Here is a 17,894-nt window from a genome sequence, read left to right as displayed (position 1 = left end):
ACTCTATAAGCCTTTGAATGAGATGAGTAGCCCACAAGGAAACATTCCAGTGATTTTGACTGGAATTTGTTTAGATAGTCCTTTGTATTCAGAAGTGAGCATCTGCATCCAAAAGGCTTTAAGAACTTCACATAAGGTTTTCTTTTGAAGATAACTTCATATGGAGTCTTATTTTGAGCCTTATTTAATAGAACTCTGTTCTGCATATAACATGCAGTGTTGATTGCTTCTGCCTAAAAAGTGACTAGCATATTTGCATCAGCAATCATGGTCCTTGCAGCTTCAATCAATGTTATGTTTCTTCTTTCTGCTACACCATTCTGTTCAGGGGTTCTTGGTGCAATGTATTGTTGAAATATTCCCTTAGAAGTGCAGAATTCATCCATAATTCCATTCTTGAATTCTGTCTCATTGTCATTTCTAATGACCTTTACTTTTCTTTCAAGCAGATTTTCCACTTTCAGCACATAGGATCTTATCAAATCTGAGGTTTCATCTTTGCTGCCCAAAAAGTATACCCATGTAAACCTTGAATAATCATCAATGATCACCAGGCAATATCTTTTCTTCCCAATACTTGGAACACTTACAAGACCAAACAGAACCATGTGTAACAGTTCCAAGACCTCATCAATTGTATTTATCATTTTGCTCTTGTGTGAGGATTTTTGTTGTTTTCCTTTTAGGCAAGATGTGTATTTTTCTTCCAATTTGAACTCTCTTGTGGGAAGGCTAACAACATGTTCACCTTTTACAAGTTTGTTCATGTTCTTTAAGTTCACATGGCACATTTTCCTATGCCATAGCTTAGTTTCATTTTCAGTTGCTTTGGATACAAAGTATGAACCACCTCTTGAAGTTGCAGTATTCATTCTTAGTTCATAGAGGTTGCCATTTCTTGAAGCTATCATCATTATCATTTCAGTTGGAATCACAAACTCATGTCAAAATCAGGCAATGTTCATCATTGACGGCTACCGTGTATCCTTTGTCACATACTTGAGAAATGCTCAATAGATTGTATTGAAGTCCTTCAACATGTAGAACATTCTCAAAGGATACCTTGCCATTGGTGAGTGTTCCTCTTCTAACTATCTTTCCTCCATTCTCATCACTCCCAAAAGCAACTGGTCCCTCATATTTTCTTTCATAAGTGATTAGTGCACTCTTGTCACAAGTCATGTGCCCGGATGACCCACTATCCATGTACCATAAATCATTGTTGTTTAAGGACTGTTCCTGCACATACACATAAAACAGATTTAGTTGGAATCTGATTTAGAAACTGCATCAGTTTGCAATTCAGAGTCAGTGGAAGATTTATCAGGAGTTGCAACTGGAATTGGAAGTGGACCTTCATACACAACTTCACATTCTTCTTCTGTGTCTGAATCTGACCCATTTTCAGAACTTGTGATTTGATTAATTATTCAGTTTGCTCAATCACGTAGTTCTTCTTTTCAGTCACCTCCTGCTTTGTCTTCCATTGAAACCCTTTTGGTTCAAACCCCTATTTTAACAAAAAATTTTCATCACCGTTGAGAACACCTAGTCTTATCTTTGCTTTTCCTTTATCAGTTGACCTTTTGTTCTTTTCAGCATTATCTGACTCTTTCTCATTTTCCTTGATTTTCAAAATGGTCTTGAGTTTCTTTTCAAGGATTTGTTCTTGTTTCTTACTACCGTATGGTTTTCTATTTCCATTCAAGTATTTCTCATACATTTTTTTGTAGCTCTTCATATCAAATCCACTCACTACATCAGGAATTTCAAAGGTGTCTTCAAGAATCCAGTAAGAATTAGTGTGATGTCCATAGACATCACATTTTTTGCACCAAACCTTGGCAAAACATCCCATATAATCAAGCAATTGTTGGTCTTTGATTTTGTCACTGGGTTTGGGAAAGTCAAAACCTAAAGAAGTCTTTGGACACAAATTGTTGGAAATGTCCATCTTGATTGGCTCACTGATGTCAATTGTTTGTGGATACTTTTCTTTGACAAAAACAATTTTCTTCAGCTTGGATGGAGTTCTTGATGAGCTTCCTGCTTCTTCTCTTGAGTGTCTTTGTATTGGCACATAATCAACATCCCCAATATCAAATAACTCATGGTTAGAGAAAACTGGATAAATTGGTGGATGTGACTGATCATATGAAGATTTCACAGTTTCTTCTGTTCTTTTCTTGATAACAGCTTGTGGTCTTGCACATATGTCAAACACTACATGTTCTCTTCTCGTCTTCTCATAGTGTTTTTTCAACTTTGGAGTCATATTTGGCATAAGATGAATCTTATCACTTTCTTTTTTGCTTGATCTTTTCTTCTTCTTGCTCTTAGATGACTTAGAGCTTCCACAGCTGCAGTTACTGTCTTCACTAGAGTACTCACTCCATTTCTTCTTTTCTCTTTCTATCTTTTCATTTTTCTCAATCTCTGGCTCCTCACTCTGCTACACTGCAAACTCTCCATTCTTATCTACAAATACATCAGCATATTGCTTCATAAACTCATCCCTATCATCAAAGACATTTTTGAATTGCTTAAGATATTCATTTCTGCTCTCTTTGTCTACTTTCAGTGGGTAGCTATTACAAAAGGTGGTGGCACCTTTTTATACTTCTCTTCCTCAATCATTTTATCAACATAACCCACTAAATTTCCTGTTGAAACAAGGTTCTTCAAGAATTCTATTTGAATCAGTAATTCAGCATTCTTCATTTTCTCTTCTGCATACATCTTCTTCCACCCTTCAATTTCAATTGTCATTCTGGATTGGGTTTGGTATGCCATCATACAATCTTCTTCAAGCCCCTTGATTTGACTTTCATAAGTTGCTTCACTTGCTTCATAGACATTCAAGAAGACTTCCTTCTCCCATACTCAGTTTTCCACTTTCCAATCTCCAGTTTCAATTCATCAATGGTAATAAGAAGATCGGAAATTGAAATATCAGATTGTACCTGAGCATTTGAGGATTCAGCCTTGTCATGCACTTTTGCCATAAATGCAACATTTGCCTTCTCCATTTCAGCTGCATGGTTGCTCCAGTCAAATTCCCCATCCTGTGGCACCCTTGTTACAGCAACATTTCCTTGGTCTCTCTGCTGATTTACATTGTTCTGATCCTTCATTAGAACACGTTAACAATTACTTCTGTCTCTCAAAGAAACAATCAAATACAGGCTGCAGAACCTGTATTTAATTGTTTCTTTGAGGTTGAAATGTTTGTTGAGGGAGTCTGTTTGGATTCTGATACGAGTTTTGATTCTGGTTCTGGTAGAATTGATTCTGGTTCACTTGATTGCCAGCCTGCTTTGGCATGTTACATTCTCTAGCAAAATGTCATGGTTGTTGACAATTATAGCAGATAGCCCTTGATTTGTCAAACCCGACTCTTTCATTTGGTCAATTGAAGCTTGTTTTACCTGTCCTATTATACAACCTTTTGCTTCTTACTGCTAGCATGGCTGCTTGCCACTTTATGTCGATGTCCTCTAAATCATCAGCATCTATTTGTTCTAGATCTTCTTGCACGATGCTTGTGTTTATCAGATTCCTGGCCACAAATGCATGATATGACTCGGTAAACATGGAGAACAAGGCTTGGTAGTCTGCTCCTTGATTTGGATTGTGCTGTATGAATATTGGTTGCCCATTTGCTATAGAAGGAGTGTCATCTTCGATCAGCTGATCATTGAATCTTGATTGACCACTGTAGGTTAAACTTGTGTCTGTTGGTTCCTCAATAATAGGCTGCTGGCTCTTGATTGAGAGGTTGCCCATAGGTGCTACAAGAGCATTGTTCAATTGAAAACTTGGCTTGTCCTCTAGAATCATATGATTTTCAATCATCTCATGTTCTGCAGCCTTGAGAAAGGCAATCACATCATCTAACTTAAAATTGGGAAAACTAGCTTTTTCTTTGATAAACTTGCTAGCAGTGTACCATTCACTAGACAAACATGATAGAAGCTTTTTGTTCAGCTCAAAGTCAGAAATCTGCAAATCAGTCGTTCTTATGTCGTTCACAATTGTCATAAACCTCTGCAACATCGATTTTAGTCTTTCCCCGTCCTTAAACTTGAACCTGTCTAGTTGCTGCTTCAGTCTATCTTTCTTGATGTCCTTTAATTTTGTACTCCCTTTAAACATTTCGATAATTGCATCGTACATACCCTTTGCAGTCTTATGATGATTAACAGTTGTCAAAATCTCCCAAGAAAGCCCTAGCTTTAGCATAGACAAAGCTTTATCATCCCGTTTCTTCATTTTTAGCTCAACGGTGGTAGTGTTATTTGCAGCTGTTAACGGAACGTAGTTTCCTTCAGTGACGGAAGTCCAAAGCTCTGGGTCGTTGTAGTTCACAGCTGCTTTGAAGAGCACCTTCCATTTAATGAAGTTTTCTTGTCCTATCAGTCTTGGAATCTTGTTGGTGGAGACTTCTTGGTCTTCCATTTCAGCAGATCTGGAATTTGCAGTAGTGAAAACAGAGTAAAGCTTCAAGATTTTTCACAACCTTCTGTCCCGTGGCCTTCAACGAGCTTACTCAAGCTCTGATACCACTTGTCAGGACCGTGAGTCGGGTGAAACCTTCTAGAGGTTGACAAGAACACACTGACTCAATTACCCAAAAGACCTGTCAAATATCCCGGCGGAATCAGGATATCCAACGAGTGGGAACGAAAGAGTGTAAATAGCAAACACAAAACAATAATAGATAGTCAACAAAAGAACATTCAAAGACAAAGATTCACTGTATTTAATATATCATTAATGGAACAGTGAAAGAAATGTCTAGGGTTTCGTGTGACGGCAGCGGCGGCTGTACGAGGAAAAACAAAGAGATATTCTTTGGAATGTTTTTCGTATTCAGTGTGTGCCAGCCTGTTATTCCTTCTGTAAATCCATGTCCTAAATGGAATCTTACGATCCTATTTATAGACTCTGACATTTCTTCTAGAAGGTCCTAGCCATTACATAATGAAACACAAAATAATACAAGTGTTGACTCCTCGAGCAAGGTAACAATCTTGCTCGAGCAAACTCACTATGCTAGGTATGCTCGATGAGTGTCCTCGAGCATACTTTACTTAATATATATTCAGTGAAGATATTCCCTTCCAGTAGACTTCATTCCTCTTGACTGGTCCATGCTTTGCTCGAACTAGTCCATTGAGCAAGCTCATTCTTCTTGATGTCTTCAGCTATACTTATTCAGCAATCTTTAGCATGCTCGGATGTAAATCTTGCTCAGGAACTGAATTGTGCTCGAAGTCCTTGCTTTGATCATGTGACATCTTATTGCATCCATGCTTGTGCTCATGGGCTCGATCATCCTGTGCTCGTAACACTTGGTTAAAACTTGATGATCAAGCTGTTTGCTCGATTGGCAATCCATGCTAGATAGAAGAATACTCTTGCTTGTTGAAGTGTAGCTTGCTCGAAGCCTTAACACTTAGAAAAATCAACCATTTAATGTTCTGAAGACCTTGCTCGAGGTAGTAAAACCATACTCCATCGTTTATGCTTGCTCGAAGTCCATACTTAGCCGTTTTCTGAGGAGGTTGAGAAGATTCCAATCTTCCATATCATAAATCTGACCCAACAGATTTAATCCTGGAAGAAATGCATAAGTCCGAAGATTCTATTCATCCAGATGCCGATAAAATGTACAAAGAATTAAAGCAATATTATTGGTGGTCCAAATGTTTGACTCATGCTAGAATTAAGGCAAAATTTCAAAAGCCCTCGGTAATGTTGCAACAACCAGAAACACCCAGTGAAAGTGGGAACAGATTACTATGAACCTCATAACACACTTTCGTAAATCCAAGAACTCAGTGTACTCCGGGTACCAATTGACTGGCTAACTTAAATTGCATACTCTTTTCAGAACGTAACAATTACACAACTGAAATACACACCTACAATTATGTCAACAAAATCATATCTTGACATGGTATGTCTATTTCGGTTACTTCAGACTGAGATATTCCAGGCAAACTGAGGAAACCAAATCGGCTTAAGCACGACATGTCATTTCTAAAAAAAACGATCGATCTGGACAAACTATACAGTCATTGGGAGAATTACATTGCAACTGTATATTAAATCTTGAAGGAAATTAAGGCCAGCATTTTTCACTAGTCTAATCCTCGCATACTAATAATTATCGTAATATTATACAAGCGGCACTTTAATCGGTATGATACGAACATGAATATAAATTGCTACCTCATTAGACTGAAAGTTGGTGAAACTCAAAAAGCAAAATCTGAATTGATTTCGGAAACCACAGATAAAACTTGTAAGACTCAAAAGCAAACTAAAAGCCGCGTGAGACTGATAAAAGAACTATACCGATGTACTTAACAAATCGTTGACCTTTGAAAAATACTATTTGAGTTGAGGAACCGATAATTTGACATCAACGTACACGAAACCGTACGAAGTTTCCTAGAAATTTAATTCTGTAGCATATCGACTAAAACTATCTTTAAAGTTGAGTTTCACTCATGATTTTAGTCCTGCTGATAACTTCCTATATATCGAACCTAATCAAGTGCTTAATTGATGAGGCGGAAATGGTACCACTTGGAAACTTTCACACAACTAAACCTTGTACAGAAATCCGTATAAATAATGAACAAGAAAAATCAAACAGTTACGACTCATCAAAAATTTCATTGATCAAAATTCGGTAAAATCCACAACGGGGAACCAAATATATTTGAAAACGAAAACAAATACTCCTGCTTGTCCCTAAAGAGCGTATAATTGGCATAGTGAATTTCGGGGGCGAAATTTCTTAACTGGGGGAGAATGTGGCAATTGAGACAAAACAAGGTACACCTTGATACGCAATTACCAATTTAACTATTAAACGCGTATTACGTACCGAACAAACAAATAACTGAACGGTCTGGTTATGACCCAAATATCTCGGGGGGGGGGGGGGCATATATAAGTGATATATATTTAATATAAGCTAATATATTAGTATTATGGCCTTAGTTCGTGTAACGCCCACTAATTTATCGGTTTAAAGATTTCCTGCATGTAGAGTATGTATGTTTTCTTGGGAGTTGTCCGGCATCTTTCGTTGACCCGACCATCTTCCCGGTACGTTAAATTACCTAACCTTTCCTTCCAAGTTACCATATCCCTTAAACCTTGAGGGCTAATGTGTAACATTTGTATTATATCATAAAACAAAAATAACCTAACCCTAATCCATTCCTAGCGCCGATCGGACCTGCTGACCCCCCCTGCTCGTTTTTCTTCAGCCCAGCCAAGTTTCAGCCATGAAAACTTCAATTCAAAGTCGGTTTTATGATTCCCCATGTCTTTTACACCTTAATTGATCATATTAACGCGCTTATTGGTTGTTAAGGTTGAGTTTTGATGATAACAGTTTGCTGACAGATTCATATATGTTTATTGTAGGGTCTGTAACGCAATGATAATCCATTATTTTTTATCTATTCTTGATTCCATGATGTTCTACTTTGAGTCTAGTTTCCAGAAAGGTATAATACGTAATTTTTGGACGAGATTTGAATGGTTTTTATGAATTTATAAAATCGAGTGTCAAAGCTGATGCGGGATGACGGATTCTGGTTTGTCTTCCCGACGTCATAACCGTTTTTTGACAGGTCCAAAATGGTTGGTTCTAATTCTGGAAGTTAGAATTTTGAGTTAGGAACAAAATCCAATTGGAATCGTTTAATTTGGTTCTGTAATGAATTTTATAAAAATAAAACCATTTTGTTGCGCACTGAAATAGCTGCACGTACCTTGCTGTGTTTGAGGAATTTTTATAATTTTTGTGTACAATAGAAAAATATAATAAAAATATTTTTATAAACCTAAGACATTTATTAAAGTCTTTTAAAAATTTAATAATTTATTTCAAAGGTTATCCTATGTAATTAAATGCATCTTCGCATGCTAAAATCTACACGTTTTACTCGTTATTAATCGATAAGTTCGTTTTAGGCTTAACCGGTGGATTTGGTTAGTTGAAAGGTTTTAGGGGCTAAGGTAAAGTAATTGGGTATGAGTTGGGCCTTGGGCCAAGGTGTTGGGCCTTGGACCAACGTGTTGGGCCCTGGGCCAAAGTGTTGGGCTTGAACGGCCCATTAGGCAAGAGCGTTCTTACGGTCTAGTTTAGTAACGCGTTGTGTACTATTTACAGGCCCTTACTTGTGAGCGTGCACTTAGGGATTTCCTAGCTCGTTGCAGGTGTTTGATCGATTTCAGGTGAGTTCATGGTGCCCCCTTTTAACTCTTTTTAAATTTTGGGCTAGCATGCACACCCAAGTGTTTTCTTACTTGATGAAATGTTTAAAACGATTTTATATAGGCTTGCTAGTATATGGTAGGCCTTGGGATGTTAAATGCACATATATATATATATATACACACACATTATTGCTTAGCCTATATTTGGCGATGTTGTAGTCGTTTCGACTACTGATGTTGCGTATGCCTACTTTGTGTTTACATGCGTTGATGTTACGTGTTTGGGTTGTACGTTTGCTCGACCCTGATGTTATTACTTGGATGATATATATGTAGGTATATAATTATAAGGATGTTTAAATATATATATATATATATATATATATATATATATATATATATATATATATATATATATATATAAGGATGATTACTTATTGTTGATGATGGCCTAACTGTTTTATCCCTTTTATTTTAAAACTCTTGGGATGACTATTATGATTATTATTATAGATGTTATTTATTAAAACTTGAACTCACTCAGCTCAAGCTGACTTTGTGTGCATGTTAGTGTGAGTTTCAGGTTAGGAGATGGATACATTACCGCTTGGATGTGCACGAAGCTACTTGGACGGTAGAGAGCATACTTAGTCGAATGTTTCAATAATAATAAATGTTTTCTTTTTAACATTTATCTAAATACATATAAATTGGTTTTGGGAACTTATTTTATTATTTATGTTTTCCGCTGAATTATACTCTGTGATGCTTATTTTAATGAAAAGAATTGTTTTTAAGTTTAATTATTTTTACGAGTGTTTTGAATGATTACCAACTGTGGGGTTCCCAGGGTTCGGGGCCTTAAAGTTCGATAGCAAACAAGTAAAACGAAAACATGATCGTTTAACTACCTGCTATAGATTTAAACGCGAAAGATAGTTACAAACCAAGCTGTATCATCCGTTACGCTAAAAACGACTTGCCAAACACTTATTTGAAATGTTTTAAGCGATCCGTGATAATATTTTCGAATTTGATAAATGTATCCTATATTTTTATAAATTTATACAAAAATAGCCGAAAAACACTTGTTTTCGCACTGTTTGATGTACCCGATATATTTTTCGTGTCAAAAACCGAACCCGAAATAAATTCAAACTCGGCATTTCGCGTACGGACATAAAAATCTGGACAATTTGTCCAAAATAAGGCCCAAATGGGCCTTGGGCCATTCCAATCGGAAAATGTGGAAACCCCCCTCATAAGGTTTTCATTTTTCTTTATTAATAATATACAAGATATTTCCTTACATCAAAGTCATAAAATTCTGGACACTACGCTGGTTATTCAGCAAACTTTTAAGAACTAAGGTAAACTTCCTTATTTTTATAAATTTTAACTTGATTTAACTATGTTTAATATCATATAAACCTAATTTAATTGCCAAAAATCATTCCTAACAATGAAAAAAATCCTAAAAATGTTCTAAAACATGTTTCGATCATACACATGGTTGGGAACCTGGTTTGATAGTTTTTTTGGCCATTAATACGGATTAGAGGGTTTAAACGACGTTTTTACGGTTCAAAAGTTCATTTTTATACCCTAGCCGAAACCCTAAGTTAAGGGGCTGTTGTGTTGATGAAATTTGTTTGGTTGGTGATATAGGACCTGTTTCTAGATTGCATAGAAGCACAAGAACCCAAAAACTTGATTAGAAGGGAGAAAACGAACCAAAACCGCTAAGGTAATACCGAATCACTCGACTAGGGGCTGCTTAGGATTCGATTGTGATGTACATATTTTCAGGTCATGAAATTTTGCAAAACCATAAGGGACCATACCATTGAGTCCCTTTTCAAATTTGGTAATTTTTCAATCATCCGAGAATATTTGGCGAATTTATTACAGAATTGGGATGTTTATTTGGGAAAAACAGTTAAAATGCATGAAAAATTATGAAATTTGGTGGGAAACTCAGATTTGGTATATTATGATCACATAAGAAATTTGGGGTCATTTGGAAAAACCTAAGTATAATTTGTGTATTTGCGTTTATTTGAATTTTCATTATCGTTTTTGGCTCGAAAATCATATTTGGAAAGATTATTAGAGTTTGGGATTTTTCCAGGTTGTTTTTGAATAGATTCTGATCACTCAGAAATTTTAGTGAAATTTTTGGAGATTGTTTGATATAAACGGATGATTTTCGGGCTAAATATAGCTTATAAAATGAATTTTTAAAAATTAATATATCAGTAAATAATTCCAGAAATATTTTTATGAAAATCTGCATATTTTAATTGATAAATGACTAAATTTTCATAATTTAATGATTAACGAATAATTAATTATGATAATTTAAAGATTAAACAAATTTAATTCTGATAAAAACCGACGAGTTCGTGCTTAACGAACCTGTTGGAATATCAGAACCTCAAAAGTGATCAGAAATTGTATTTTTGGATTAATTAAGTAAAAACGAACTTTTTATGAGAAATTCGGACAATTTGAATAAATTGTGCGCGATTTTCTTCAAATCAAACTAAATAAACGGAAACGAGCCCCGTGGCAAATCCAGAACCCCAATATGTGATCTTTCTTTATAACTTAATCATTTTATTCACCAACACATTTAGCCAAGCTTACTTCCCCATAACTGTTTTCTGAACACATAAACGAACAACTTGGCCCAGCTGGAAAAACGGAGAAACTGAGCCAAGTTCAATTTTAAGTATTAGACATGGAACAACATCACAACCTAAGCCTATTGACTCTTTCTAGACGTTCGAGCTATACCTAAATTAGATATACAGCCCAGTTTAGTATTGAGATTATAATAATATTAAAATATTAATATTATTATAATATTGATTATAGGAACTAGTGATAGCAAATCAAACAAACCACGAGCTGACTCGGTGCTGATTATCTACTAAACTGTGAGTTTCATGACCCCACTTTTAAACTGCTTTTACAAACTTTTGGGGTGAAAAACATGTTGATACATATCTATATATATTCTGAACTGTTTGATGATGGGAATTATCTAAGTACTAACACACGAAAGTCCCCACGAACACAGTGACTAACTTCGAGCAGGTGGCTAGTGAATAGTACTATTTGTTTGACAAACCCAAGCCTGCACGGTTTTCCAAGACATAATACCGTTTGCAGTTAACCATAATTATATAAACACGCTATGTAGTGTTAGACATAGCTACTCGGGGCATGTTGTGGGCGGAAAGGGGGCCACAGTGGTTGATTGAGCGTGGGAAATGGATGCACGCAGCACGAACAGTCAAGGCTTCACTGTAGCTTAGCATAATTACATCATAAACATACAAACAAACGTACATACATACATACTTACGTATTTACAAACTATGATTGTTGTGCGCACAACTAATTTCTTTAAACTCGTGAAACTCATCAACTATTTGTAGTTAACCCGTTTTAACATGTTTTTCAGGTATACCAGACTTGGACTAGAAAGTCAATGTGCTACGTGTTTGACTTGCGATCAATGCTGGGTGAATTGATGCAAGTGTGCTAGTAAGAAGTAAAGCCGCTTAACGTGCTGGACTTAGTTTGTATCACCTAGTTGTAAACAAAGTTAGATCGATGTAAAATATTGTAAACTAGTTTGTATTGTTCTTTATAAACAATGTGGTTGATAGCAGAGGTGTCTGTTACATTTCCGTTTTACGCTTTCGCAAATCGCTTAACGGGGTGTGACAAAAAGTCTGGAGAAAAGGCACCTCCCACCATACTGGAGATTATTGTTTCACATTGTCGTACATCGTCCTCTGACCTCAAAGGCGGTTTCGATAACCTTCGGACAGACTGGGTGGGAGTGATGGCTGCTATGACATATAAGGTGAAGTTCAACTACTCGAGGCTTATCTTTCTCTGAATGATTGCTAATGCCTCAACCAAAAACAACTAGATGATGTATCCCAGATTCATCCTGATGTTGTTGGACGACATGATGCATGACACATTGAGGCCAGAGTATGCTGTTGAAGTTGATGATGAAGGAGAGAAAGTGCCTATTACAGAGCCGTATCATGTTAAGATGGTTGTAAGGCCCCGAACCCCGGGTACCCCACAGTTGGTAACCATTCAAAAGACTCGTAAAAATAATTAAACTTGAAAACAATTCTTTTCATTAAAATAAATATCACATAGTATAATTCGGCGGAAAACGTAAATAAATGAATGAGTTCCCAAAACCCGGGAATTTTGCCCAAAACCAACATAGGTATCTTTAAATAAAATATTTTTAAAAATAATGTTTAATAATAAAATCTTCAATTTCCCGTATGCCCTTCACCGTCCAAGTAGCTTCGTGCACGTCCAAGCGATAAGGTATCCTCTTCCTAACCTGAAACTCACACTAACATGCACACAAAGTCAGCTTAGGCTGAGTGAGTTTAAGTTTTAAATAAGTAGCAAAAGTCTTAATAATCATTCCAACGGTTTTAAAACGATAACGGAAATACATCGGTTAGGTCACCACATTCAATAAATAATCATCCTTACGTATGAGCATCTCTGTACGTGCATTCCTATATATATATATATATATATATATATATATATATATATATATATATATATATATAACATTCAATAATAACATTCAGGGGCGAGAAAACGTACAACCCAAACACGTAACATTCAATGCATGCAAACACAAAGTAGGCATACGCAACATTCAGTAGTCGAAACGACTACAAGATTCGCCAAATATTGGTCATTCTAATATATATATATACACACACACACACACATACACACATTCTTTAACATTCCAAGGCCTACCAATACTAGCAAGCCTATGTAAAATCGTTTAAAACATTTCATCAAGTAAGAAAAACACTTAGGAGTGCATGCTAGCCCAAAAGTAAAAAAGAGTAAAAAGGGTATCATGAACTCACCTGAAATCAATCGAACACCTGCAACGAGCTAGGAAATCCCTAAGTGCACAATCACAAGCAAGGGCCTGTAAATTATACACAACGCGTTAATAAACTAGACCGTAACAACACTCTGGCCTAATGGGCCGTTCAAGCCCAACACTTTGGCCCAAGGCCCAACAACTTGGCCAAAGGCCCAACACTTGGCCCAAGGCCTAACAACTTGGCCCAAGGCCCAAAAACTTGGCCCAAGGCCCAACAACTTGGCCTAAGGCCCAACATTTGGCCCAAGGCCCAACAACTTTACCTCAGCCCCTAAGACCTTTCAATTAACCAAATCCACCCTACAATTAAGGTCGGGGCTAACCATGACGCACAACTCGCCCGTCGGTAATCAAATCGAGTCGAATACGCGTGTAATAAACCTTAAAACCAATTGTTAAACGAATCAGCCCCAAATGGACCAAATTCCCATTTTAATCTTTTCATTCATCATAATTATGTCACCCGAGTTGATAGGGTTGACGGTTCCTTTTTACAACTCTCAATTAAACATTTAAACGAAAATTCGCGCACCGCCGACTCGATTGACCAAGCACCAACCAAAACAGCCCCGAGCATCAAAAAAGTAATTTTCCCACAGACCTTAGACTCCCCCTAGGGCCATTAAAACTGATTCGGTTGGTCATCCAACCGATTAACACATCAAACTCAACAATTGACAATTCCATACCCGATAAACCCTAGTTTCCGAACTAAAATCGATTGACCGACCTAAACACCTCCAATGACCACAAAATTTTAATATGATGTAAATGCCATACCTGGGAATCTTTCTACACCGGAAACTCTAATTTTTATCCATGGAAGTGGGTCAATTACACCTTGGTCAAAAATCTGTCCAACGAAAGTATCGGCAAATTTGAGCATCAAAACGATTAGGGGTGAACAAAAAGAGTGTTGGGGATTGTAGTACATACCTTGAACTACTTCTAGGAGCTTGGAATTGATCAAAAAGTCGAAGCAATGAAGGGGGGGCTGGTCTACTTGCGCCGATCGGACAGCAACAACAAGGAGGGTTTAGGGTTTTTGATTAATGTTATATTATAAAATATATTCATTCTAGCCCCTGGAATTGAATAATAATGCAACTTGGAAGAAATGTTAAGCGATTAGACGTACCGGAATGACGTAACGGCTTCCGAGAAACGTCGGTTAAGTCCGGAGATTTATACATACTTTACACGCGCTAAATCATTAAACCGGAAGTTTGACGGGTGTTACAATGGTGAAACCGACGGTGTTCAATGCCATGTTAAACACGATGGGCAAGGGCTATGTATATAAAGGAGCTCTGCCGGGGAGAAAGTTTGGTTTATTTAGTGAGACAGAGCCTAATGATGCTGAGTCTGATGATGAGAGCGAGGAGGTTGTGGGGGAGGGAAAGGAAACAGAAAGTGAAGTGGAGCCCAAAAGGAGGACAAAGAAGCTCCACGGTCCAAAGAAACGGAAGGCTGTCAGCAAGCCTTCCACTGGCTGGTCTTCCCAACAAGTAGAGAAAGAGGAAGCAGAGGACGTTCGGCCACTGAAGTGGTTACGGAAGGTCGGGGACTCCAAGAAGACACCGAACCTAGTCATCAAGCTTCCCACTATGGGTAAACCTTCTACTCTACCTGACCGACACACAGCCTCACAAACCACCCTAACCCAAACCCTAGCCGATCTTAAAGCCAAACAAGTACAAATCCCTGTTTACACGAAACTCAAAACCAAAACCAAAATGTAAGCCAAATCCAAATCCAAACAACCAAAGACCTTACTACACGACTCACCTGCTACCTCACCCGAAACCTCACCTACCCAACAAGACTAACCTTTACAAACCATCATTGAAAACCTTCCACCATCACCTCCACAAAAAACCGTACAAACTTCAACTTTCCACCAATCATTCTCCCTACCTATAACCACCACAAAAACTGACCAACCTATGTCACCTGACCCACCCATATCCTCACCATTTAAATCACAAACATTTACCACACCCTTACGAACCACAAACATCCGCTCTCAAACCTTCACAACCTCACCTTCAACCTAGACTACATACACTTCCACACCATCCCAAACAAAAACCACAATCCCAGACTGTAACACCCACAATATTTTGATCCAAATTTGACAAGTTTATAAAGATAAAGGACTAAAAATAATTATGAGATAAGTAATCAGAAGAAATGAGGGAAAAAAAAGAAAGAATTATATGTTAAAGGAATAAGTTAGGAAACTCCATCCCACATTGAAAGTGGGAAACAATTGAAAGCACTTTATAAGGAAGGAGTTATCCATGGTAATGTTCTTGTATGGCTAACCACTCTTACTAGTCCTAGCGGAGGGTGCAAAGCACCCGACGCGCATGGGCATGGGCACGGACTCGGGCGATGGGCGTAATGTGGCGTTTTGATGGCGCACTTTGCACTTCGCACGCTCGCATCGCCGCGAGCGGCATAAGGGCCGATTTAGTATTTTTGAACTATGATCGAGATATGATAAGCTACCAAAGACTAGGGACTGAAAATGAAAATTTAGCACCTTCGCGATACGCGAAGATGCATGAGTAACTTCATATGGTGCTAACACGTGGCAGGTCTAGTGGTTGACTCAGCAAAGCTATTGAGCAACTTCGCGATACGTGAAGAATCCTTCACGATACGCGAAGGAATATAATAACAATTGCGGCTACATTTGTCCTTCGTGATACGCGAAGTTGCACATATTTTTGCCTATAAATAGCCAGCCATGGGATGAATTCTCCATCACATCACACTCACATCACACACACTTTACCCCGGTTTTCGTGCCAAAATCCCGTCATTTCCGATACACTCATTGTCTAGAATTACGTGCAAGTAGGAGTGCTGCCTACGTGAAGTTTAAGCATTTCATAGATAAGCCATACAAGGTAGGGGTTCTACCCGATTAATTTATTATATATGGCTTAAACCCTAGTCGAGAGTATAGTCTATACCTTGATCAAATAAGTGATTGAAATATAAGCTTTCATAAGATAAGAATATAGATGAAATGTTGTTCTTTATTTTATAAAGATACTGCTTATGAAAGAAGAAACTTGACATACACGTTTCTTCATGAAGAAGAAACGTAGTCTATAAATGTTAACATATGTTTATAAATGAATATCAAGATAAGGATATGCAAGTAGACTAAAGGTCTAAAGCTAGATTATAGATCTAGTTATTTATGAAGTATTATTCTCGTACTATAGGTCTGAGATAAAGAACAGACGTTTGTCAGTGAGAAACATTGAAATCAACAAAAGGTGAATACATTCAACCTTTTTATAGTGTGAAATGTTTTATGACGTGAATACGTCTATGTACTGTATATTTTGAAAAGATATTTACTCTTTAAAACTATGGACTGTTATCCATTTGTAAAAGAGTTATGGAAATATTTTCATGAGGGTTGGTTCAAATCCTCTAAAACGTTTTGATACAAGGTAGTACTAAACACTCAGGCTAAATACACATGTGTCTGGATCCTTATATATTTGTACTGTAGTGCGCACACTACAGACATACTGACCATGAGGCAAGTGACTGCCTCTAGGGCGAGTGAAGTCCGATTATGTGGTTTGTGCGTGTGTTAGTTCCGATGAGATGGGATTGAGACCCACTGAGTCGTTGAACACTATTGGTGTTGTGTCATCATGAATTGTGAAAATGTTTTATTGAGTTAACGTATTCACCAGCATATAGCTGACGTATTTTGAAACTGTTTTCAGGTAACCAGGAGTAAGGAATAGTGATGGATATGCCAGTGGAAATAGAAGAACACTAGGCATAGTTTACAGCAGGTGGCTCAGCTAATTTTGTGTAGAGGAATATATATATTAAACTTGTTTTTTTTTAACAAGAAATTTTGTAAAACAAACAAGGGTATTTAATTCCCTATGTTATGAAAGTAAATATTTTAAAATAACATTTTCCGCTGCAAATTTTGATAAATTGACAAAAGTGGTACCAACTGTGAGTCACACGCCTAGGCCAGAAGGCAGGGTGTGACAGGTTGGTATCAGAGCAATCGGTTTTAGCGAACTAAGTATTTGATAAAAGTACTTAGGCTTTAACCTATTTAAGCATATGAAAGTTCGGATAAGATATATGCCTTCGGTGAATTCTTCGAGATAGTAACTAATAGTTACCTCCTATTTCTCATCTATAGAATGTCAAAAGGAGGAAACTTGAACGTTGAAGTCAATAGTGGACCCTCAAGGAATACGAGAGGGAGAATGAAGAAAAATTTTGAAAATCAAGAATCGAATGAAACTCCTTCTACTGGTTATCAATTTGTGAGAAAAGAATATATGCAAGAACTAATCACAAGAGGAATTGCCGAAGCTTTTCCAGCTATGCTCGAGACTATGAGGAAGAAGGAAACATTGAGCAATGAGAAATCTAACAAGTCTAAAAGGGAAGAAGAAGAAGAATAAGAAGAAGAAGAAGAAGAAGAAGAAGAAGAACATGTCAGTTCTAATAATGATAGCGATTATGAAGAGAAGAAAACCAAGAAACAGAAGACTAAGAAAGACTGTAGTTATAAGACATATCAAACGTTTAAGCCTAAAGAATTTCATGGAAGTGAGGGTGTTATTGCTGCGCTAGGATGGCTTGAAGAAATAGAAGCCATCAATGTTTTTAGCAA

Source organism: Bidens hawaiensis, unplaced genomic scaffold (genome assembly GCF_021521415.1).
Source record: "Bidens hawaiensis isolate Kalapana, Puna unplaced genomic scaffold, B.hawaiensis_p1.1 tig00017234_1, whole genome shotgun sequence".
Classification (NCBI taxonomy): Eukaryota; Viridiplantae; Streptophyta; class Magnoliopsida; order Asterales; family Asteraceae; genus Bidens; species Bidens hawaiensis.
Note: the sequence above shows the minus strand (reverse complement) of the source record.